The following is a 27,431-nucleotide window of genomic DNA, read 5'->3' on the forward strand; positions in this document are numbered from 1 at the left end:
TGCCACTCATGATTATACTAGTATGCGATCTCTGGTAAGAAAATCTAAGTATCGGTCGGTATTATTATTTGTGAATCTCTTAGGCATGCGATTAGCGTCCTGTTTAAGTGGTCAACGACAACAGCTTTGATCCGATTCTGCCTGCTTGACAGGTCAATATTGTTTGAAGCCATTGTGAGGTTTTCTTATTGTAAAATGCACTACCACGAGCCACCCATAACGTTTTAGCTTGCGTGTGTCTACGTCTTCATACAACGCCTAAACGATAGAGTTTCCTTTCCTGTTGTTCAGTGCAACCATCAAGGCGTACTTGCTAAGCACAACGATGATCGTCAGAAGAGTGCTGTAATCTCTCATATCGACGAGAACATCATACCAATTATCCTCTACAGTAACAGCAACGAATCTGTGACGTGGAAAAGGCTAACAAGCAGGTTTGTGAAGCTCTTTTAACGCCAGACTTATGTGTCTATGCAGGCACCAGAGCGAGGTCAACTCGCTCCATGAGATGTTTTGGTTTTAATTACATTAAAATCTCTTAGCATACTTTTGTCAGATCCTACCTTGTCGTTTCCTGCGTGGTGGGCAACGACGGCTTGGTAAAGGGCGCCATGATTTTACGGCATTTCTTTTACCAAGGCTCTGAAAACGCTTTGCGTCTGTTGCCGTTATTAGTCTTAGAGACGTTTACGTCTTGCGTCTCTGTACGTCGTTACGTTGCTGAAAACACCTTTCGGCGCACACGCAGATAATTTAATTGTTGTTATCTATTGAACTTGCTGACTGATACGTGAGCCAAACGGTAATTTCCGAAATCGCGTACTTGTTCACGATTGTATAATAAATTAAAGGATTATGTTTGATTTGCATTAAAGATCCCGTAGGCACATTAATCTGAGTGGAATAAATCAAACTAGAGCCTGAACTTAGTGAAAAGAGAGACTCCTGGGTTATTGAACAGTTGATGAGTAAGCTGTTGACATTGGTGATATTCACAGGTACATCCTTGGTATACTCCATTTATAGCTTAACATTGCTTGCGCAATTTCTTAGGATATAACCGATATAATTGGGAATGTCAAATGCAACATGATACACGTCAGATGATGGGATTGTGGGCCACAGAGTGGAATAATTAGGTTCAGTTTTGATATTTTCAGAGGTGTGTTGATTGTTGGTGGCGGTTACATTAAAAAAGCTGTTCCATATTTTAGCAGGAATTAATGCGATCTCGTATGATGCATTTTGGTCTCATTCCAGTGGCGGACGGTACCTCACAGTAGAGCTTATCTAGCACGAGTCAAATAAGAACGTCGTGAGGCATCTTCTTAATTTAGAGTGGCAACGAAGCTGCTCACTGAAATCATCTGGAACCAGCTTTGGACAACAATAAAAATGCAAAGCATTTCCACGGTTACTGTACTCTGTGCAGTTACTGTAGTCAGTACAGTTACTCAGCTCGGTGTAGTTAGTGTACTCTGTGAAGATGGAGTTAGCATGGCTCCAGATGAATTGCTTTTGGCAGTGGCGAATCTGTATATGGCAACTCTTCCTGTGGTAATGATGCTGAGAGTGCGATTGACACCATCGCGAAGTTTGAGTATAGTGCTGCTGTACGACTTAAGATCAGAATTTCATTTAATTAGATTATGGAAACGACGCCGATTGTGAATCTCTTCCCTAAATTTTTTTGTCCTCCTGACTTTTTACTTTTTCAAGCTTTTTCAACATGCGTTGCAACCTATTGCGATAACGAGAAATACCCACACTTAGTCATATCAATAAGGTCGATTTTAATGTCATCAAAGATGATAATGTTATGATCATCTGAATCCAGCTCCTGCACAGGTGGTATCTCATCTGGCTTCCCGATAATTAAGCTGTAGTTGGTGTTCCTTATAACACTCGGAACAATTTGTTTTCCCAGAGACATGTTAAATTCGGACAGTGTTCTGTATTTGTCCTGGTGAGGATTTAGTGTGCAAATCATGTATCGGTCGTAATTAAGCATGTTGCTTAATAACGTGTTCATCAGTAAGTTTGTTTTACCCCAACCTCTTGGACTTGCGATCATATAATGACAATCAGGAAGTAAAATAATGTTTTTCGTCATTGTGACAACATTTTGTAACGACAAAGAATCAGCGTGGCTGGCTAAAACTATCAAGGGAATGATAATTATATTATCCAACATCCGGGTATTGTCGATGCTCTTGTGAAAATGGGTCCGTCAAACGTCGTAATTGCATGTATCGATACAACCGTAGCACGAAAGCGATTTTGCAGAAACGATAACTGTGTGATGCCATAGATAAAGAAAAGGTTTCAGCGTGTTGGGTTGGAATACGAAGACGATGATAAAATCATTGAAGTAATGCGCTCGAAGACAAAGTTGGTAACTCTCCAGATGAGAACACGCAGTTGTTCCAGAAAAAAACCGATTTCACAGGTATCAACAGCAGTGGTTTTTGACCTAAATAAAAATTTAGAGGCACTTTTTTATGAGTATGAAACGTTTGACAAACCTGCTCGTGGCAGCATAATGCTATTTGGGAAGTCTCGAAATACCGGGTCGTGTTTTCGAATCCACATTGATGGATGTGAGTAAATTTACTAAAGGAAATTTCATAGATCCTCTAGCGGTAGAACTGGAAATGAAGAAAACAAATCGAGGACTGAAAAGTAGATATTTAGATGTACAGGGTGTGTGGTCCAATACGAAATTTATGGAGAAATGTTCAAGTACGAAAAGGTATATCTCAACGTAGATAGAATAACTATGTTTTCTGATCTTTAGAGATATTACCATAAGCTCAATGGTGATTCTAGAGATTTTTTGCAGCGATCCTCTACACGTAGGACATTGATCTTTAGGCCACTCCCAGGATTTTCGAGTATCATTGTTTAATTCAATCAGCTCGCAAAAATATAAATAATAAGTTGTATCACGTCTCCTCAAGTGATCATTCATCCAGAAAAAATGGGAGACATCGAAAATCTAACGTTTAGCGTCGAGAAGCAAATGAATTTGTAAGATCTTGAGGTGATGTTAAGGAATTTTAGTTGACTCAGGAGCATAAGATAAAATCAATCATCGGTTTAGATCACATCGACAAAGGTTTACCAGAAGAAGACAGAAAATAATTAGAATCATATTAGTGCTATTACCACAGAAAAGTCTCTGTGTACAGAAATGCGTATCGGCATTTTCGATGTATTTTAAGAATTACATTAGTGGTACCTCTAGCTGTGACAGCAGCTGGGATTGTGTCCACCGTGTCCATGCTCGTTGTATCCGGAGCCGGGTTAGCTTTACAAACAAGTGTCTAGCCCACACTGGAGGCCAAACAAATAATAATTCCATGCAGATGGTTTTACCATATCGAACAGTTCTTAGCAAAGCAGATCATACCTGATGTTCTAAATTCGACTTGTCTGTTTCATTCGCGTGGTGAGAGCGCAGGACGACCTAATAATCGATATGACATCGATGTCCCTGAACATACTTGAAAAGGAATACGACGCTATCAGCAACAAAACTTATCGCTCTTGGATCTATTCCTAAAAATACAGAAACCTGATGTATTCTGTTTGATCTCACGTGCAGAGATTTACGGCGATCATGGTGCGTGCTGGACCAAATTAAAAGCACCACCATGCCAAACATGTTTACACTGCGTCCCGATATCTAAACTTTCTAATCGATTCTCGAGTTTATTACCACTGAGATGATAGAAAACATGTCCGATGGGAATGAAGCCACTGAGCTTCAAATACAAAACGATGAAGGCACACCGTAGCTCTAATGCAATTTCCACACACTAATAATGGAGTAGCCCGTGTTGCTATCTCCTTGTGCAAAAATGTTCTCGTCTGCACCTGACGTACATCACCATGCTCGTTAGCCTCCTATCGATCAAACACTGGGTGAGCTCTACTGTTGATGCTGGCAACGAAGCTGCTCGAAACTGTTTCCCGCCATGATTATACTACTAATGTAGTTTGTTTAATTAAGCGTATTTTTTTCGTTAACATGCAGCACAGCGTTGCCAATCATGTCATGATAGCTTTCGCGGAGTTTTATGTAAATTTTTACAGAGCCATCAGGTTAAACGGTATATTTGCCAAGACTGTTTTTGTTTTAATCCAATCTAATCAATGCTATCGGTGTTTAAAACCATTTCCGTTTCCAGTCCCTGCTGAAAAAAAATCTAATATTGACTTTTTGTCAGCATTGCCGTAATGGACTCGGTCGTCGTTATAGTCGTCTGCGACGTCAGCAAATAACAGTATCAAGCCAATAGTCAGAGGATCTTTGTATCTACCGAAATCGCGAAAGTGATTTTTTTAGAATCATAACCTGGTGAAAAATCTAAAACTGTTACTTAACACTTTCGAAATACCGCATCAGTCAACCCTTGAGAAGATAGAGTAGATACTGTTAAACTCGATAACACCTCTGAACAATAATAATACACGGGCATCGCTCCCACGTGTCTCACAAACGGACACACAAACTCGAGAAATAAAATTTGATTGTCCATCACAATGTAACCATCAAGAGAGTAACGAAATCCAGGAATTACATGATCGATGCAGATATCACTGCCCACAATATTACCTCCATGAAGCGTGATGCAGGCTCAAACAAGGTATCTCAACAGACACGGTAACGTCTAACCACCAGGAGGGGATACTTTTCAGCGAAGATCGAGTCGATCTGCCAAATGGACAGTAACCCATGACTGCAGCTATTTTAGATTTACCGATGGTTGACTCTACTTAATTACAACACTCCAAAGACTTTTGTTTAACTCTGTACCGTATAATAACATCATCGAGCTGCTGATGCATATCAATTATGCTTTATTTTAATACATTTTCTCTAATATAAAAATATCTGACGAGGATGTTTTCATCACTGACGTCATCTTGCGAAATCCAGGATCGCTTGACTAAGCTTCAGCTACTGTGCTCATAAATAACGTGCCAGTCATAACAAAACATAATGCAACAAGATCTATAGGTGTGGTATACAGATTTGCTTACAAGGAAGTAGGGAAAAGATCTGTCGGATCATGGCATCATCAGGATTACCTAGGATGCAGACCTGACCAGAAAACAATGTGATTTGTATGGGAACATACTACGTTAATAAACTCTTAAAAGTATCACAGTCATGAGTATAACACCTACGTCACCAAGGATCTTGAGTATGCCACCTACTTAAGGTAGGTATTGGAAAATACACATGACCACAGTCTGTGCAGAAACACGAATTTATATTTTACGTCTTGATGACATGTCATACTCCTTTCTGCTGTTTACTAGTCGCGGAATCTTTAATCTGAACAATGAAGTCGTCGATGATCGATGTGGATTTCTTGATCTTGTTGATTTTTCAACTTTCTAGTAAAATTATTTGGTCCCCCAGATGTTTTTACTACCGCAGTTCTGACGTGCCTAAAACGTTCCACGGACTCCAATTCCACAGCCTAGACAAGGTTTAGGTCCTGAGTTGTTTTTTCTTTTGATCATCGCGTTGTTTGGGGCACAATACTCGCCTCTACACGTGATGTTGCATCTCTCCGTCTTGATATGAAATAACCATTGACATCGGTTATTTCCTCACGGTGATATTTCCATTATGCTAAATATTATTAATATAAAAAAATGAATCTCTAATTCGAAAAAAAAAGAAAGTGACAGGGTATGCTGTAAATGGTATTTAATATAGGATAAAACTTTCTTTCTATCTTAACCATTGCTATAATCATGGAAGGAGTGTACCCTGGAAAAGATTTCATTATATAGAATGAACTTATGAGTATATTAAGATCGATCTGCTTTCTCATCCTCTAACCTCTTTGGGTCATCCTGGTTGCAAAGTGTGCTTCTTTTCTACTGTGCACCACATGCATGGTGCTTTTTTTCTTTATAAAAAGTATTATATTGAAGCTAAATACGTATCAGTTTTCTTCCTCTCCTGGGATCAACAATATTCTCGCTCTTGGCGTCGTATATCATCTATTGTAATTCAACAGAACAAAGCTATGTTTATTTACAGATACTAATAGATACACACACCCATCATAAATTAATGTTTTGTTAGCGGCCACTCGCTTCCTACCGGGATATGTTATAAATAGATCTCCTATATTACCATTATGACTTCCTATGGCTATAAATTACTAGCTGACCTATCGGTTGACACACGTTTCTAATTCTAACACCATCGGTTCTCGGTTTGAAAAAAATTCAAAATTTCATCGTACTAATAAATTCATGAACTTCACTCCTTGTCCCAACGATGTTATTTATTTTTAGCGATTCATTGACATCTGTTTCCAGACATTGAAAAATCTATTCTGGGCATAAATAATACCAATCATATAATACAGATAATTTAACTCTCACAATTCGTATCATACTAATGCGTGAAATCGTTTCACGACATGATTACATACGATCTAAATCCGAAGCATCCATATTATACTTTAGTTATGTAACATCTGAGACAAACGCACGCTATCCTTAACTTCCAGTCTCAAGACAAAATTGTTGTATGAAGTTTAAACGAAATAAATTCAACAAATAATTACAAATTTACATCAATGCGAATTGTATGTGATTTAGACCAACCTTGTGCTCTATGGAGATTCCCCTTACTAAGCAGCTGAACCTATCTCTTTCCGTGTCCTATACTTTATGATACACGTCCCTTGGACAATCTAAGGGGAAATTATGGCTTGCCTTAAAAACTTAGAATGTCTAATTTTGCAAAGGAGATTAACTTAAAACCGTGAATTCCGTCTGGGAAGACAAACTCCTTTATTTAGCTGAGCAAATCAGGATTACTATCTCAAACCGCCCAAAAAATTAATACTCCTATTAGACTAATCCTCTAGGTCGCCTTCATTAATAATTATTTTGGAGAATATTCTATGACACCTGTTTCAGATTTTCCCAAGATCTCCCCAAATGTTTGTTCTATTTTGTCTCAATTCTGCCATTTTCCGCCATAGGACCTAAAACTGACATATCTGTCGGACCGTTATCGAATGAACTCTAATTAAAATTGAACTCATGCTCCAAGCAGAGCAGATCAAATTTCTTGCTGTCAGCAATTTAATGCGAGCCTAGCATATACGTCATTCTTAATGCTTACGCGTCACGCTGACCACGACAGAATGTACTGCGAAATTATCTCTACAGCATCTTTCACCATTACTCACACCTTTTATAGAAAAACGTCATATTTGCATAAGCTAGTGACAGTTCTTTTGTTTCCTTTTTGCACGACTATTTTAACATATGATTTTATATTGTCATGAAAGACGTTTGTAAATATTATACTAAAAGTGGTAGAGTTATATATTTAAATAATGGATATCAACCATATTTTGAAACTATAACAATAGGACATAATAATCATATGACAGATCCAAGCAATAGCAGCAACCTCTTTTTGAAATGTGCACTTTTCAATTCCACTTTCGCAGGTATAAAAGATATTTATAAAAACTTGGTGGTATGTTTCGGATGACCGGAAAGAGTCAAAACGTGTCAAATATTTCAAGGAATATACACTGATTAACCGGAACAAATTCACACTTTTGTGCAACAGATTGCTCTTGTTGTTGTGTTGTTGTTTAAAATAAGAGATTAATTATTGCAGACATAGATTCCGATATGTTTACTTACTTATATGTCACACTAACGTTATACACTAAATCAAACCTGTCCTCGTATTCTTCCATTTTGAATCTGTCATCAAATAGTGATAAAACGATATGCAACGTGTCTTGCACTCTTCTCTTATTATTAGCGAATTCGATGATGTACAGCAATCTCGCACTTTCCTTGTGTCATGAGAAGGGTTGAACGAAATTAAGCATTCATCCACGTACTTACTCTCAATACAAACACGCATTGATTGGCAGGTCACAAAATGGCATTGTCCGACGGAAGACAATAGCATGTGTGCTATTTAATTTATTAAGCTTCAGAGATTTTGTAAAAACGAATTCATGTTAAAAATCGATAAGCACATGAATTTGTCTTTCAAATGTGTAAAGGACATTATACTTTAAATGCAAAGGCCCTGAAAACGCCAATGCCAATTGACTAACGACAATTATGCTTTAATGCATAGATAACTATCGTAAAAGTCTGTTTTGAGACCTAAGTAAATATGTATTTTGTTAGACCACAATTTTGGGGGATTTTTAGATATGAGCAAATTGTCACATTTAAAAGGCAGAGAAAAGAAAACCACTTCATGCTGGCAATAAGCTTCACCAGTGGGTCTAAATACGTTGGAAATTAACATAGCATTACCGTGCGGTGTAACTTACAATGTACATGAGATTTGTCTTTTTGTCCAATACTGAAGAATATTAAACGGGGACTAAATACGTGATAGATGTTTATGCAATGGTGTTATCATATTATGCTTTTGAGTCAAGCCTGGAATTATTGTGCTACATTTTAACTGTCTGATACATCATCTCCTTATGTGCCCCCTAGGGGCTCTGGGATGTAGAATAGGCCTGGTCCATTTTCATGCATGCGGTAAGAAGTGACCGAGAGAAGCTACTATTTCCTAAGTCCATCTGAAACGATAATACAGCCAGTGATGAAATAAGCCTTTCACTTATGAAATAAGTTGTCTATCTTCAAGACGCATTAAAAAAGTTAAGAACTGAGTTGATTTTTCAAGAAGAAATGCTGCAGTATAGCCGATATGTTGTGGCCGTTTTACAATGTTGTTGTTGAAAAATTGAGTTAGTGCTGGATCATGGATGGTATCGATTTATTTGAAGGACGTTTCTACTATCGCTAAAGCGTGTGGATTAGTGTACCGAATGAAGCTTATGCCTGAGAACAAACCACCTATCATAGCCCCCCAGACATACCTCTCATGATAGGCTTCATTACGTATGTGAAAGTAAAGACAAATGGATACAAAATGCTAGTAACGCTGGAGAAAAGATAATTAGAATTCTTTCTGTGAATGGCTGGGATTTTGAAACCCCTATATCGTTTACAAATTCCATGGAGCAAATATCAACGACACTTGATAATAGAAAGAAAAGGACACAAAGTATTAGAAATGTGGAGCATGAATACGATTGACGCTTAAAAACCTATTCAGAATTTAGACGCATTCCGAAAGTTACGACGTGGTAGAGAGAATGCACCTAACCTTTGAATCCACGCGATAGTTTGTTTGGAGGATGAACCAATGCAAGACGAATCTCAAGGAGAAGAAATAAAATATATTGATGTGTGTTTTTTTGTATCCTATGATGTGCAAATATGTTATATTGCCCATAGGGCACCATTTACATAAATCATTGATGTGGAATACACTCGTTAGTACGAAGGATTGATGAAGTGAAAGTCTTACCTCCTACTGAATTTAGCCATCCTATCTAACTACATCATTGCCAAGAAAAGGTGTTGTTTTCTGGTTATGGCTCATGTACTTAAAAGTCTACGACATTTATCACGTTCTATCCACACAAAAATACCTAAAATAGCATCTCTAATAAAAGAAATTTTCACATGCTACGTCAGCGAATTTCTCAGACTGAAACAAGAAGCTAGTGGCTATCCATTTTCGTGTTAGACTCTAGAGAACAGAAAAATTAAAAAATGTACAGATCCTTAGAAAGTTTTATTTTTGAACAAGTGGAAAAGAACGAAGAAAGATGACCATTTGCTAAAGTTGCGTTAAACTGATGCGGGGGGTGGGGGGAATGGCGTAACGTCCATTGACACCCAAGGTGGACTCTTTGGCAGACTCAAGTCGCTTAATTAAACTTGTGGACCACAAAGAAATACACATGAATCACGAAGATCTCGTCCGTGAAGATTTGATCTTGGTGAATTACGAAGAAACGTTTTCACACACACCCACCCCCCACCCCAAGCATACGTTACAGCTGTTCATTTAAATTTAGATGATGCCTCAGAAGTTAGGAGATCAAGTTTTTCAATTTGACACCAACAGTTGTATGTTCAGCCATCTCTGGCATAGCCATCAACCAAACATCAACATCGAAGGCGACCGTTTAGATGCACGGATGGCTGAGCACCCAGAAAACACGCCGACATCCTGCATAAACAAGCACGCCGAGTTCCAGTTAAAAAATGGAGAAATTTCCAAGACCAACACTTCATTGTGAATACAAACGTCTACCAAGAAAGATATGATGCATAATATAACACAGAAATCGAGTGATAGAGTCATGGAAAACATTCAGTTCAATTTTGAGGCCAGTACATTTTCTCTGATACGGCCGATCTAGAAGCGCAACTTAAATGAGGGCTCTATTATGAACTCCTAATTCGACACATCAGTCCAGTAAGGGCTCACTACAGATATAAGGTTCGATAATTATCTCGCGTGCGATGCTGTACCTGGCTGAACGTGCACTAGCACTGAAAGCCTAACCACTCTACTTGCGAAAACGATGCAGCAAGATATTTCTGCTTTACTGGTAAAAGTGATTCCGAGCGTGTGCCTAACTGTAGATCTCATCAATGCACTCGCAAACCACTCTGGATTCCAGTAGCTGATCGAGATCTAGATAATCAAAGAAGAATTCACGTTTCATGTGGCTTTCCCTGGTTATTGTCACTTTAAAACAAGATGCGAGTGGTTCAAACAATTTTACAAGACAAATTGGATGTAATGCCAAGTAAGGAAACATTAACAAGAGGAGACCAAGTATAGTGTTTTAGCTATGGTATGAAGATACCCGAATGAGAGTACTAAGAGTCAGTCATCACAGAACACGCCAGAGTGTGTCCGTGCTGTTACTACTTTTCTTTACTGGGACATGATTATTATCTTGTTGGAGACTGTAGAAGAGAGCATGTATAGTTTGCTTTCTTAGTTTGCTAAGAGAACGCATTTATAAAGAGCTCCAACAGTTGCAAGTAATACGCAAAGAACAATTGCATCGAAAGATGTTTTAAGCACTGGTACTTGAATGCTATCAAAGAGTTAATTTCTTTTGAAAGTTTTCATACGTTCAGATATTGATCAACAACCCACGACTAACAGTTTTGATGCCACTACCAATATCTACAAGGTTGCAGTACTACATTACTTCTGAGAATGAAGACTTTGATGATTGCAGTAATCTATTTACAGGAAAGTTTTACCTCAAGAGAAGACTTCTTCAAGATGTGTAGCGTGTGTGTGTTAATGACTAAACAATTTTTCTTCTACACTATAACAGAAGACGTCCTGTGTAGAAAGTATGACTGTTTCCTCAAATAGAAAGACATACATTACCGTGAATTACTTGTTTGGAATAGCATTTTCAGAATATGTCTTTAGACCTGAAGGAATGCAATGAATTTGACATGATTCAATTAAAACGAAACCTCAAAAGCATTTCTCGATTTTTTAAATTATTGATATTTCCACAGTATAATATTAAATATATTTAACTTACATATTGTTCTTGACCTTTGTACGTGATTGAGGGTAGGTTTTTCGACAACCTAACCTTGTATTTTTTAAGGATGTTTACTTGGATTTGAGTTCAAAGACTTGGGTTTCTCCCAAAAAAAAAACAAATGTTATTGCAACATAGTCAAGTGAAATATGTAAATAAATGGTTTGGTAAACATTTGTTCATTCTTGTTTTAATGTCAGTCTTTGAGAAACGTTTATACTTTTAGTCAGATTTATTATACAAGAATGATTTATTTATATCAGTAATTTAAATTACAAAGTGCACATTGACATTTTTGGACTAAATCACTACTTTGGGATTATTAAGTACGCTTTCAAAGACTTTCAAAGACTTTATTCATTATATCATTTTGATACATTCAAGGCTATTGTAATTCATTGGGAACATTATATATATTTGGACTCCTGAAATTTAGGATTATGTGGGATTTAATTCACTATAGTGCAAGTGTCTTTTAAATATTCTTCGTTTATCCTAGGGAATAGGTTACAGATGAGTCTTAGGAATCTTCTAATTGGGTTTTCTACCAATTAACAAGTGTTACAAGATCTACAGTTTCTACAAACATTATACTTAATTTCCGGTAAATAAAATGATTCAAGATCTCGTGATAAGTCTAATTGACCCCAATATGACCAGACAAAGGTGTTCAATGGACAAAATTAATAATTTCCTGTTTATACAACGTAGGAACAACGAACTGATAAGTCAATGATCGCTCGTCTATAGCGAGTACCTCAGGTGATCCTCATAATGATCCCATTATAACAAAATAACAAACAGGCGCTTCTGTGGCTTCAGTTTCGCTAATAGCTCTATGAAACAAACATGAGATCTCAGGATCTTTTTCTTGTACGAGAAAAAAGGAGTATCGTTTATCACTCTGATTAAAATGAAGAGAATGAGAAGCTAAACGAGGATCAGCTTTTGATTGATCCATATTGATGCAAATGCGACCTCATCAAAAGCCTGACCAATAAATGTCTCAGCTATGAGAGTAATTTCAAATTTATTCTCAATAGATTTATTAGTTATATTTCTAGTAAATGTACAAACTGGATATTAATCAGTGATTTATTTTGCAAAAGGATCGACTTTCTTATCCAAACAAGGCTTCTTCTTACAATAGTTGTAACAGGTGCACGTAGGTAGAGATAATGATTTTTGGAGAGTCTTGCCAGAAAACGGGTTCCTAAAAGTTATGCCATTTTGAGATATGGACTTGCTGGTATGAGACTGGAATGAATTTTTATCAATTAACGGCTGAGTTGGAAGACTTACTGACGAAAGAAACTTAGTGAATTAAGAAATAATGGTCACATGTACGAGCAGCATTATCTAAGGTGTAAAATAGGTCTTAATGTCATCATGGAAGCAATTTTTTTAACTCTTTAACTAATAAGGTTTTTCAGAGCTAATCGTTATCACGATCAACTTTCTTCACTGAGCACAACCTGTCAAATAGTTATTATTTTAGTCTTGCGAATTCGACATGGGTCTGTCCAATTTCTTTCTTATAGATTCTAAATTTGTCGATATGCCTCATATACCAATTCATAATCCTTCGAAAAATTGTCCTTAACAAATCATTGTCAGCACTTAGTTGCATTGACACTGAAGGTTAAACTTTACGAGCTTTTCCACACTTTGTAATAATAGAGTCCAATGTTCTTTTGGCAATTTCATATTTTCATCATTAGTTTTTCAAAATGTGGACTACTTTTTTTCAAAAGGGTGCCAACCTAATACAAAAACCGAACTTGTACATAAAGGGGGTATGTTTACCACCAGACAGCTTTTAGTCTTTCAATCTAAATTGAAATTCCCTTTCATCCTTTTCACCTTCTCTCGGCATCCCTATTTCCCAGAGTTCTTTTTCTCTTTCTCACAGCATCTGTTTTCCTTCTGTTCCCTTTCTCATTGCATTTGAATCAGTCCCTCTCTCTCTCGTTCTCTCTCTCTCTCTCTGCAACTGCAGTTCTCTTTCTCCAAATACATTTGTCTCCCTTCTTTCTCTTTCTGAAGCTGAAGCTTTCTTAACTCTATTTCCATCATGCGTTTTATCTCAATTCTATTACTATTACTTTCATTTCTGAGCCCGATACAGACTTAATAATCTAACCCAAAGTATCAAAAATATTCTTCTTCACTATGTGAGCGGTTGAGATGATCACCTGCCTGTTACGTTTGTTTAGTTATCGTTATCAAGGAGATAATGGACCACGGTGTTATTGCTCGGACCGAGCAGACAATAAAATAAGATATAAAATTAATAGATGGAATAACAGATCTGAGGAAAGATACACAATAAAACAAAACTAACCCCGTATGTAAAATATAAGAATTTAGTAAATTACATTAACAAAATGTTCTTGAACATGACACTTGATTGATATGCTTTCTCTTAGAAATATTATTATATAATGTATGCGAACTGCTATTAGCCGTTTTTTTATAACGATAAAATAAATTTTATCACAGAATCGAGTAAATAATCGAACTCAAATTGCCGGCATGTCAGCAAAACCTGTTTGCTTTCGGTCCTTTCCACATCACTGTTGGTGATAGGTAAGCGTTGCCGTATTACTTCTTTCTGCCTCTCTCTCTCTCTCTCTCTCTCTCTCTCTCTCAACTCTCTCTCTCTCTCTCTCTCTCTCTCTCTCTCTCTCTCTCTCTCTCAACTCTTGGGGTCATCAACCACTTTGGTTCTAGCCTGCATTCCTTCCCCCAGAGCAGCACAAGTATGTTTCCTCTTCAGATAAATACATTACGCAACCTAAATATATGTCAGGTTGTTTTTCTACTCGAATCGAATGATTCTCCCATTCTTTTTATGTCACTTATCGTTGAATTGTAATTATAAAAAAACTAATGTGGTCAAACATTCTCTATTATTATTCCGAACAGGAACTTTGACATAACTAGACCTCTTGGATATACTATGACATCCCACTGTGGTCTGTAAATTACTAGCTGAACGATGTCGGTCCATACATGCCAATTGTTTTCGAATAAATCTGTCCACAACTTAATTATATAGAATTCATGTCATATTGTAACTGTATTACTTTCTATTCATTGACATAGACATAGTAAAATCAATGTTATCATACATGCTACAAAATTTGTATCAGAGTAATGCGTGAATATTCCGACAATACATGTAAAAGCACCAGTCCAATATGGTTCAAAATAGGTATGTATTTATATGTATTTATATGGGTCAGCTGTTAGGTACAATAGGCTGTTACAACATTCATGATTGTATATGTATACAGACAATATATGCGCAAGATTTAATTCAACGATTGTTGCCGAACTGTATGGCTGTACACAGTAGATAAATCTGTTACCCTTCTTTGGTTCCGAGCTTCAATCAAAATCTTGATTTCCACTATTGATTTACTGCTAAAAGAGGAATTGAATATTTCTCTACGCTCTATTTAATAACTCTGTTAATGTATCCGATATTACCTTCATTAAAAGGAAATTGATTCAGAAATTCGATACTTGTATTAGTAGTGCAATATTTTTATGATACTTGCTACCCTTCTTTCATTGAGTCGAAAGATGCAACAATAACCTGTCAATTAAAGAGTCTTATTTTTGCATATCCATAAGCAACTTACGAATTCCATTGTAAATAGACTGTCTTTTCAAAATAATTTCATGACTTTGTGTAGTTTAGCGTCTCTGTTCCAATAGCTCTATTATTTCTTGATCCAGAACTTAACAAACTCATAAAAACTGTAAATATCGGTAAAAAGATATGTAGTGAAATAGCTATCGTTATCATCTGTTATATCACACGTTTGTTGTTTATTGCAGATAAGAAAAAGTCCGTTTTTTTTGGTATTCCTATTTATTCTGTATATTAAGACCCTTAATACATTGGGAATAATGCATGCCTTTCGTGATTAAATACATTAGTCCCCCGACGCAGATCTAAATGTTTACAATATAAACTACACTTCATAAAATATTGTATAAACAGTTAAAGAACAAAAATACAATATACGTTGCTGGCTTTAATTGTCGGAACACTGTTTTGATTTGCTTTACTTTCTCAGATACAGAGAAATACCCCGATTCAGTCATTATGAAAAGTTTCATCCACGTTTACAAAGAGATTGAGATTAATGGAATGTATGTTGTGGTTTGGACCGAGACTAGGAAATTCCATGCATCGTGGGGAGACAAATAATGGATAATAGATGTCGCTAGAGTCAATTACTGAAATATCTCATCGACGCGCGAAGGTGTAGATACCCTTGCGAAGATGAGCTAGGAGCCAAATTTAGAACGCCCTTGTTTCGCTTGACAAAAAGAAGAAAACCAAGAAAATAAGCGTCATTATATATTTACGACAACGTTTAGTCGTTGAGTCGTTTAGTCGATTTGACAGGTGGTGTTCTTATACCGAAGGTCATGCTGCTCAGTTCGAAAGAGGCGCAAGTTTAGATTTATGCTTCAGCTGGAGGAACATGCCAGTAGCCCTTAGATCTAACTGACTCATTAACCGTCCGTAACCAACTTTCTTAAATAAATCATCAATTTGTGGGACTGGATACGCGTCGAACAAAATGATATTTTAAGCTAGTGGTATTCTACACTTAGCCAAAGAGTTCATGCTTCTTATCAGCTAATACACAATGAGACTTCATTGACTGTTTGAGGGTCGAACGAGGCCTTGCTCCAGGATGGTACCAATATTATGTCCAGTCTTTATGCTATTCTATATAGCCGTGACATCATTGGTGTCCAAGAAATTGTATTGATTCTGTAAGCGAAGATCTCTGTTCGACCTGGTCTTGTTAGAACATCCTGAAATTCGTTGCGTCGTTTTACGATATCCTCTCATCGCTCCCAGCTTAACACAGTCATCATTTTCACCTGCTCTTCGTCAATCTCCACACCATCTTCCTCGTCTACCAGCGTTGCAAACTACCGAGTACGTATGTATACACAGTCTATTTAAATTATATGTTACTTAAATGCGCCTACCGAGCACATATACCTGGTAGTTATCATCGTTTACAGTTCCAACCACACGATAGGGACCCTGCCATTGTGCATTCATCTTTTGCAAACTTGTTGGCTAGATAATAAGGACTGCATTTCCTGGACTATCGTACAAGATTAACTGCACAGCGACCCTGTTTTTTTCCGGAAACTGTTCAGCAAAGGTCCACATATATCGTGGAAGGTTTACACCACTAGGGAAGACCGATTACTCATGTACGAGGATATGGTGTACAAGATCTATCGTAGACCACTCATCATTCCATGCCGAAATAGATGTCATATCATCCGGTAACGGACCTGACCAGATTGGATGTCTAGAAGCCAAGCGGACTGCTGCATGTGACGTGATTTCCCTATACAGTGGAATTTTCTCACTGGTATAAACCTTAGCCAACAGTTTTGTGATTGTTTCTAGGCGACGGAGATGTTGAAGAGGAATGTTGCTGAGAACCGTCGATTATGTTGGTTTGGGACGATCGAGACCAGACAGGAGCGCATTACTCGGCTGTCGAGAAACAGAGGGTCAGTGCAGATGTCTTGGGTGTCCGAGCACTAGTGTCCCATGTTGAGCCAGCCAGTTTGCAGAGTAGGTTGTTATGAGTGCACAGTTTTGTTGCAGTTTTTTTCCCAAGTGGTTGTTGATTGTTAGTGATCTGTTTAGAAATCACACCAAGGTATCTTGGTGTCGGGTAGAGTTTTATGTGCTGCCCCTTCAGCAGGATGCAATTGTCACGGTTCGCATTTCATGTGCATTGTTAAGGTGGAAGACGCTGCAAGCTGTCTTTGTTGTGCCTGGATGTAGCTGCCATTTCTTGAAGAAATCCGTCTCTTCCTCCAAGTCCTTGTTCAATACCTTCTTAAGCTCAGGAAACAGGCGACTTTGGGTCTCGAGAGTAATGCCATCTGTGTTTCAGGCAAACCGTTGATATAAACATTCACCAGACCTGGCAAAAGCACAGGCCCCTGTAGGAGTCCATTAGTCTGACGTCTCAACGAGGTGCAACTCACACGAATGTGCACTCTGAAGCGAGGAACAGTTAAATAGTCTCAACTATCAAGCGCAGTAATATTCTCGAAATGTCAACAACAGCCCTGTATGCCAGAAAGTGTCATATGCCGCTACTAGATCAAGAAAAGCAACGTAAGTTTTATGGCTCCTCTGAAAACCCTTTTCAGCAAACGAAGTCAGAACAAGGATTTGATCGCAATTGCTGCGACCATGCCTGTTCAATAGCAATGATGTTCTTCAAGACGGGACCGCTTCTTTGGAGGATCACGCTCTTCACTACATTGACACATACTGAAGGTAAGGAGATATGTCAATAGATTGCCGCTTTATGGGGGTCTTTGCAAGGCTTTGGGATCGCAATAATCTATGCCTGGCGCCACAAAGTCGGCATGAACATTTCCCTAACATCCCGGGTTTATAAAGCGGCGACCACTACATTTGCCTTCGGGTCAAGATGCTTCAGGAACTCAGGCGGGATACTGTCATATCCTGCTACTTTGCCTGATTTGATGTTGCGTAGCACCTTTTCAAGCTCTGTTGTTGTGAATGCTACTGTAGTATTTTGATCTTGTTCATATCATTTCCGACGGCAGTAATGTCGCCACTCATCTCTTACTTTACGTCGGTGCTGTTTCTTCAGTGGTGCTTTTGCTACTTGCAGTACATGGCTAGCAACATCATTTTGTTTGACAACAGGGTGGATTTGAACTGGTGTTTGCTGAGCGATGCGTTTAAGCATGAAGATGAGTGACAGTATAATTTCCTCTCAGCATGATCTGCTATGACTAGGTCTCCAGATGGTTCATACTCCTTGACAAGAGCTTACACTCTTCATCCAAACAGGGTGTATAGACTGGGCGACGGTCGCGAGGGACAGACAGTTGCTGCTTTGAATATGGCTCTTTGGACAGACTGAGCTGTTGCTTTGAATATGGCTCTTTGGAAGCGGTGGTAAGTTCTTTGATTGTGATGCAGCGATATAGTATAGTGACTATGCTATGCTCCAATATGTCACTGTATTTCGTCTAATCTGTTTTGCGGAAGTTCGAACGCCGCTGTGGAGAGCTGTGTATACTCGGCATTTGAAGTCCAATATGGATAACTATTGGTCTGTGATAACTGTGGCAAGTCGTCTAGAACTGTGTGGCTTCCTGGGTCAGGATGGTCACCAACGGAGCTGACCCAACAAAGGTCCGTTGATTAGTCCTTTTGCCATCTTGCAGAATGAAAGGTCCCACGTTGCTTGGAGTCGTGAGTCAGAAGGAGATCATTATTAGTTGCCCACTCTAACAAGTCTTCCCCGTCTTCATCAGCGGGAGAGTAGCGCCAGTTGTTGTGATGACTGTTGAAGACGCCATTATAGATGGCTGAGTTTTCGAGAGTTGGAACCGTGATGTTGTAGACATTAGCGATCTTGTACCTTCCAACCTGGACTACATCACATAATCTGGTGAAGGAAACTGGAGAGGCATCATCAAAGTCACAGCGTGCATACGTTCCGAATTTGGTGTCAGACGTTGACGAGATGAGGTCAAAGAGCCCACTGGTGCATCGTCCTGCTACCTAGTCTGCAACGTGAGTCTCCTGCAGACACAATATATCAGCATTATGACGATGGGCTATAGTGCTGATGATGATTCGTTTGGCTGCAGAGAGACCCTCGAAGTCGAATTGTAAACTCGTAGGGCCGGTCTAATGGTTTGACAGTCAGAGGATATTGGCTTTTCAAGCGCTGCTCTTGGAGGTGGCACGCAACCAAGCTTCAATGATGAATTCGGTTTGAAAGTTGGATCCTTTGTTAACCAAGCGTTGAGCAGAGTTTTGGCTGAATACTGGCGGGGACTGTGACAACTATGTGTCAAATTTGGAATAGTGTGAGATCCCAGCTCTATATGGTTTTCATAGTTTCATCAATTAGGAAATTATCGATCGCGATGGAATATCAAAGATCTGAGCAAAACAAGAGCCACCATATGTAAAATATAACAATTTAATCAATTACATAAGCAAACATGACATTTGTTGATACACTTTCTCTTAGAAACTGAGTTATAAAATATATGCTAAATTCGAGTAGCCGTTCTGTTACACTGATAAAACAAATTTCATCGTATGGTCGAGTGATTAATCGAATTCGCATCGCTGGCGTGTCAGCATCACCGGTCTTTTCCAAATCACTGTTGCTGATAGGTTGGCGTCGCGGTACGTTTTGTCTTCTCTATCTCTCTCATCCTCTAGCCTAGTCGGGTCATCAACCATCTTGGATGTAGACTGCGCTCTGTTCAACTGTGCAGTACAGTTATGGATTGTTTACCTTCAAATAAAATGTGATTGTTATGTATATCTATATTTTCAATAACGTGATTTTTATTTCATTTTCGTCATTTTTATTCATGGTTGTAAACTGTATATAATATATTTTGTTATATATTGTACGTGACTTGACTATGTAAAAAATGCAGATTTCGTAAGATATATAATTTACATATATTTTGACAATTAGGAATAATAATCGTAACAATATGACTTAAAATGGAGCATATGGCTCAATTTCTCGGTGACTGATGGAATATGGAAGTTTCAAGTATAATTATATCGTTTCCTATTGGTTGCAATCACTTAGTGTATCAAAATCAATAGTGTATGCTGTCAAATGAAATCTATTGCAAAGTACAGTCGCAATATACGGTGCATGTATTAAGCATTTAGCTTCATTCCGACTTCTGGAGTAATTCACACTTTTTGTGTTCCTGATGTAAGTCTGCCGACATGTTTTATGTTGTATTCAATTCTGGGTTAAAAATAGTTCACAACTCACTTGCACAAACGAATTAATGGACTTCACTCCTTGTCCTAACTACGTTCCTTGCTAATCAGCGATTAATTGACACACATTTCCAGACATGGAAAAAGATTAATTCTCAGCATACATGTTACAAATATTTTAAGACAGATAATGTACAACTCACAATTCGTATAAGAAGAAATGCTTGAAATGTTTAGAATACATGATTCTTAGAACATTCAATTAATTAATTATTCTCACAATGCGTAGCAGAGTAATGCATTACATTCATACATTACATGATTTTTTATTACACTCAAGACAGATGAATGTACGATTATGTTCTGAATTCAAGGCAAATAGAAGTATGAATTTGAAACGAATAATTTTACGAACATACATCAACGAACATACTGATTAGAATTGAGACCAACCTTGTGCTTTATTGAGACTCACTCTTACCATGCAGTTGAATCTCTCTTTTCGTGTCCTCGGCTTTCCGATAAACCTCCCTTTGACAATCTAGCGAAAATATTTGTTATTCCCCGGAGCTAAATTACGCCAGACCCCCTCAGAAATTTAGACTGAGGGAGCTTACTGAACACTTGAATTTTGTCTGGGAACACACACACACACACACACACACACACACACTTTTAGCGTAGACAATCAGGATTACTTTCTCTAACCAATACAATTTTGGTAACACTCCTACTGAAATCAGAATAACTCTCTCTAGACCTCCTTGATTAATAACCGATCTGGAAAATATCATTTTATCACAAACGTTTCCAAAACATTTTGGCCTGGGCTTGCCTTATCTTTGTCAGTTTCCGTTCCCTGACTTTACTTTAATATATGTTTCACCATTATCGAGCGGACTCTAATTTAAATTCAATTATGCCCCCGATGCCAAGTTATTTCGAGCCTAGTCCATACCTGTCACGCTAACCACGACATAATGTACTAAGAAAAATATTTACAAAAGTTTACAGCAATTCAACATGTAATGCTTCAAGGTATATAGAGAACCCGATTGATATGAAGGTAAAATGATGCCATCAAGCATAGGCATGATTTGTTTTAGAGACAGGTCTTCCTCAAAAATAATAGCAGTGCTACGTTGGTAATTTTGGAGATCATGAAGCGTGAAAGAAATACCAGCAGCAAATTAAAATGACAAAATATAAAGTTTTAAAACATTGATTTCTAGTATGCTCTTTTCTTATTGAATAAATATTAAAAAGATAATTAGTTATTACAGTATAAAAAAAAACTAATTCAACCCACCCCCATAAGACAAAACCCTCTGATAAAGTCTACTGTATGTCCATTTTCTATTATGTTCCATTTATAACATCTTTTCAGTAGAAATATCTTTGCCTTCAGTCCTTATGGGCTATAAGAATAAATTTCAAAATAATCATATTTCTTTTCTTTAAGATACATCCAATTGCCAATATTGCAAATGTTTAACAACGCGAACTATTTTCTGCCAAAAGAGAGAATACCGGCAGTTTGGTTATTTACTCTGAGGCTCAAACCGTTATGTCAATGCTAATCTAAGTACCGATCCTAATGCGAAACTCACAGTGGTCTGTATCAGTAGTTGTCTCATAGAAGCGCACTGTAGCGGAAAATGTATGGATTGATTTTGCCGTGATCGTTCTCTTACATCGTAAATGTGTTATTAATTTGTGAAGTCAAAAGATCAGTGCAATCAAAGACACGTTTTTTCATTGAATAATGCTATTCTCCGAATATAGAGATCAAACTACATGCAATAGTACTGGGGCATTGAATTCTAGCAAACAAAGTCACTGTTGTGAAATAGGAAATGTATGCTGATGAGGAAGGGACACAGAGTTCTAGATATTTATTTAAATTTTAATAATAACTCTCATCCACAGGAACATCACGATGACCGTTCATTAAAGCAACTTTTATTTAAGAACTGACCAATATATTCTCACCCATGCTACAGTGAAATTTCCATATCAAACTATTTTATGTTTCTATTTTCACACTCGTAGCACATTTGTACTTAGCGTCGACAAACGGCCCTCATTATCATATTCGTATTAATGAGCTTGTATTTAGGAACGTTGCTCCAGACGCTCCTGGTGCAATACTGCCAACACGTAACGATTTATATCTTGTTGTTTTTCTATTAGCGTCATATGCAGATAGAAGTTACTTGGATAATTATTCATTATTTTAAAAGTATCCAAAATTATTTAGCTTATAATTTTCATATATAGTAGACGACTTGAAACAATCTACTCAGAAAACGATATATTTTCAATTTATATGTATTGTGGTAAACAAAAGCTACCTTAGCTTAGCGCAAAATGCATACCTCATCAGTCAATCATACAATGTTAATTCCTACCATGTGGCAGAAGAATTTTTATACTCAGATGTAAGTGGCGAGATGAATATCTACATCATTTCAACATTATATTGCGTGATGAAGGTATAGATTTACACAACGGTTTTCAGATTCCTTGTTTCTCAACGTTTGCTCAGTATGAGGTAATAGTTTCTTTACATGCGTTTATATCAGAGCTGGCTACCACAATTAAATGTGTACCTCGGTATACCGCGGTATTCTGAACTTACCGCGATGCTTACTACGGTATACTATTGTTATATTAAGGACCAAGAATTTAATGTTATGGGACAGGGACCAGACAATCTTCTTTTGCAATGTCCGTCTGTCAATAGCTGGAAAAATATCTTGCCCTGAAACAGAATAACAAAATAACACCATATGATATCCTTTATATTATTTGAAAAAATATGATAATTGAAGAAAATAAAAAGCACATTTAAAAACAATGCAGCACCCGCCCAGAAAATTAAATGGTCATTACCTTATAGCAGTGCTGTCTAACCTTTTCAACCTCATGAGCCACTGAAAAATGTTTTTCTTGAAGCCGAGGGCCGCAGCAGAAAGCTGTAAAGCAACGACTATATAGCTGCTCGACCTCTGGCGGGCCATTTAAAATCAGCGGGCCGCGAGTTGGACAGTACTGCCTTATAGTATATGAATTTGTTGTTGTTGATGTATTGTTTAACGCCATTTTTCAGCACAAAATAGGCTATACATGGCGGCTAGCATAAATGTTAGAGGAAGAACCCGGGAAACCCCAGAAAGAATCACCGACCCACGAGAAGCTACTGGCAAACTTTCTCACACACCCACATTGGCCGAGTCCGAGACTCGGACCCACACAGACAGACCACTCTGCCACTAGGGGCCTCCATATGAGTTTCTCTTATGTATATTAATTGTTTAATAAGTTGGAGCCTAAAGCTGTAACTAAAGTGGGATGAGTTAGCTCACACCATAGCTGACACCACGTGGGAGAAATTGTGATGGCATTAGAGAGCTTACTGATAAAAATAGGTAAATGAAGTCTAGCACCATCAAATATTAATTTAATGGAGTAATGCGTGATGCGTAAACCTAAACGTTGATGTATTGGCTGAGTCCGTTATAACTTAGCAGCTTATAAAAACTATCCTCTCGCGCTTGGATACATGGATTGAATTTTAATTAGAGTCAATTTGATAGCGGTCCTACCGATTGTCATTATAAGGTTATGTAGCTGTAAAAGACGGGGGTTGAGACGAACCAGAGAAGTCTGAGTCCATGTGAAAAAGTTGTTATAAACTAATAATTTCCAGAAATGGTTACTGATAAAGGCATACTAGAGAGGATTATTCTAACTTCAATGGGTGCGATACAGAATTTTGGCGGGTGAATGAGTAATGCTGATTGGCTAAACTAAACGTAGGCCCGCATTGTTCCCAGATGGAATTCAGGGGTTTTAAATAATTTTAATCGCGATATGTGGCAGTCCACGTTTTTTTCTGCCAAGTGGAAAAGTCTGAAGGACTCAGAAAAAACTGATAAGTAATATATCTCGTTAAGCAAAGTGCTCTTAGGACAAGGGGATCTGGAACTTTTAGAGACCCGTATCCTGAGAAGAACAAAAGGAATTCTTGTTGAATTTATTCAGTTTAAATTAATATTTCAATTTTTCTCTGAATTCAGAAATAATCATTCATGTTATATGATAAACATATAGTAAGGATGTCATACAATATTTCGTTATATGAATGAGTTCGGATTTATTTGTTTGGCATGTAATATAAATCATTCAGTGTAAGATTGTGTGAATATATAAGTTATCGTTCGTAAATGATTTTATCATTTATTCTGAGGACTGATTTGTCCCATTTCTGAAATTGTATGTCAATGACTCGCTAATTAGCAAAATAACGTAGTAAGGAGAAGGAGTGAAGTCCATTGATTCGTGTGTAATTGAGATGTGAATTCTCTTCGACTGGGAATTTAGCAGTATGTGCCGACTGGCATAGTTCAGCTGGTAAATATATATATATAGCCAGAACGGTGTGTGACATACGGGGCATCGTGTTATACTATTCTGTATCTCTTCTTAAAACTCTATTAACATCCTTATTTTCTAATTTTCTTGTACTGATCACTCGATCCGGGTAATAGCACCGTTGTCGATCAGGTCTACTTATGTCATGGTCAGATGGAATGCGGTAGCCGCTACCAAGACATCGACTTATGGTAATACGATATAGAGTGTGTATTGACTGCTGAATGACCATAGCTGGTTCTGTTGGATTTCAATAGATGATATCTGACGTAAAAGAGTGGGAATAGTTTTTTATCTTAGGGCAAAGAAATCTGACATGTATTTAGGTTAGGTACTATATTTTATTTTAAAGGAAAGAAAATAGGTCCATACGGCTGCTCATTGGGAAAAGAACACAGTCTGCAAGGAAGAGGTTGATGACCTAAGAGGCTAAAGAGAGTGGGAGAAAAGGAAACAGACGGAAACACTGACCGATCATCATCAGTGATTTGGAAAAGACAGGAAACACCAGGCGATACTGTCAGGCCGGCAAATTGAGTTCGATCAGTCACTTGATCATATGATGAAATTTGTGATATCAGTATAACGGAAAAGCTAATTTAATTTCGCAGAAGAAATGTCATGTACGATTTCATTATGTTTATGTCATGTTATGTTATGTTATGATTAACTTGTTATATCTTACATACGAGGGCTAGTGTTATTCTATTCTATATCGCTACTCAGATCTTTGTTATTGCATCCTCAGTTTCTTATTTGATGTTATTAATAACTCGATCAACGCAATAACACCGTGGTCGATCATCTACTATATAACGTTAAGTAAACATCATAACTCGAGGGGGGATCACACATTACCACCAACTCCTGACAATGCATAAAATTCGTTGAATAATACAATATACCACACTCCATGCAGGTCACGAGAAGTAGTCTATTAGTTACCTTGATGGCAAACATGGTCATGCGTCGGGAAGTGGTGGCATTACAACAATAACAATGGTATCTGACACCCCCACCCCCCGACAGCATAGAACATTGTACTTAGTTACTCGTGGAGGCAAGATAAATGTTTAACAATGAAAATAACAGTGTATTTTATTGCAAGTTTCTTAAGCTGTGAGTTTTGCAGTAATGCAGTAAATATTACCTACAGTATTTCTGTCAGGAATTTTGATCCCATTTTTATTCATTATTTCCCTTTCATTGCTTAATGGTAACTTGCACGAAAGCTTCTAATTCACCTCACCCTACCCACGAAAATGAAAATATGCTATGTTTAAAATCGTATGATTCTGGTCCCATCTCGTACAAATAAAATTCATGCATTTAGTTTTTCTTCTTGCATCTTTGCATTTGCGTTACAACAGAAAACAGTTTCATAGTACATTTAGAATCCATGCAGTGAGAAGTAACGTAAATCAGAAGTTTGTGAAGCTCAAATAGTTTTGCCAGGGAGAAGAGTTGGAATCCGAACCTACGTCGTTTGTTGAACCACGTCTGACACAATTCCAGCAAATCAACCATCTCTGCTACTTTTAATTCCCAAGTCATCTGACTTTTACCCCTAATGATCGAAGAAACATATCTAACACCGTTCCAACTATTTGCCCCACATCTGCCGCTAAAAGCAGCACATCTCTCCACGTTCGTTCCTCCCCGTGTCATATCATCATTGCGTTACCTTGTACTATAATTGACTGTTAAGTACTCGAGTTTCATCCAGTCATGGCATAGCTGTTTAGAAGCACGCGGCCGTCTGTTGTACTAGTATAAAACTTCATACTTCATACATGGTTAGTCCGTAGCCTAAATTGATTATCTAAATCCGAGGTTGTAAAAGCACATGTAACATTGACAGCTATCAGAGAGGGAGCAGTTGCAACGCAAGAGAGATATTTAAATAGTGCGCGATCAGCAATGCTCTGGGAATTATTCACAAAAGTGGCAAAGCAATAGCAGATTTACACTTTTCAGGAAGGTTTGCTATTTTGTGATTATTTAATTTAGATTCTATCACAGAATTATCTTCCTTGGGGTTCATTCATTTTCGATTCTTTGCGGGATTATTACAGATGCCGAACAGGTTAGTAAATACGTTTATTTTTTCACCTGTAGAAGTAATTTCTAGGTTGAAAGTTGCATTTGTAAAGATTACTGTAAATTGTTAAAATGTAAACAAGCATTTCCATGCGAGTTATAAATTATGTTACCGATGCATATTCATGTTGAAATTATTAAATATCAGCTCTGTATATTCAATTTCTGTAGTTCTAATTTGTATAGCATGCTTGCTAAACGGATTTATCTTTACGATTCATTTAAACCTAATCGGAGTGACTACTTTATAGCACATATATACACAAAACATTTTTTCATCTTTCTCTGCTACCTTAATTGTCTTTTGCATTTAAATTAAACGATCGGGCCGAGAAGGATAACAGGTATGTGCATGCGGACGTTGGTTTGTTCGTTATGCAGAAACGTATCGAAACTTAGTTTAGCTTGAATGAGAGACGCAACCATACAAAAATCTGTAAGTAGTTTATTATTGTACATACTAAATTGAAACACCCCTAGCGGAAAGCGATGATAATTATATTCGAGAGGGGATTTTGATTGATATGAGAGAGAAAATGATGTCTTCTGAGCTTATTCCAGTAAACGTGTATTATATTGTTGAGCACACTTAAGGC

The 27,431-nt window shown here is 37.6% G+C and overlaps 1 protein-coding gene across 3 annotated transcripts in view; it reads left to right on the plus strand.

Moving 5' to 3' along the window:
- The window catches only part of LOC149770182 (neurotrimin-like), a 180,580-nt gene that overhangs the window by 14,184 nt on the left and 138,965 nt on the right, over positions 1–27,431 (plus strand). Inside the window, exon 2 of one of the 3 annotated variants that reach the window (XM_089949281.1) lies at positions 25,088–26,821. The exons of the other annotated variants lie outside the window; for them this stretch is intronic. The gene's annotated coding sequence lies outside the window, so the exon portion shown is untranslated. The remainder of the gene's footprint in view (positions 1–25,087; positions 26,822–27,431) is intronic. 3 annotated transcript variants of the gene reach the window in all.

Source organism: Sinohyriopsis cumingii, unplaced genomic scaffold, assembly GCF_028554795.1.
Source record: "Sinohyriopsis cumingii isolate HCF-2022 unplaced genomic scaffold, ASM2855479v2 utg002530l, whole genome shotgun sequence".
In the NCBI taxonomy this organism is placed as follows: Eukaryota; Metazoa; Mollusca; class Bivalvia; order Unionida; family Unionidae; genus Sinohyriopsis; species Sinohyriopsis cumingii.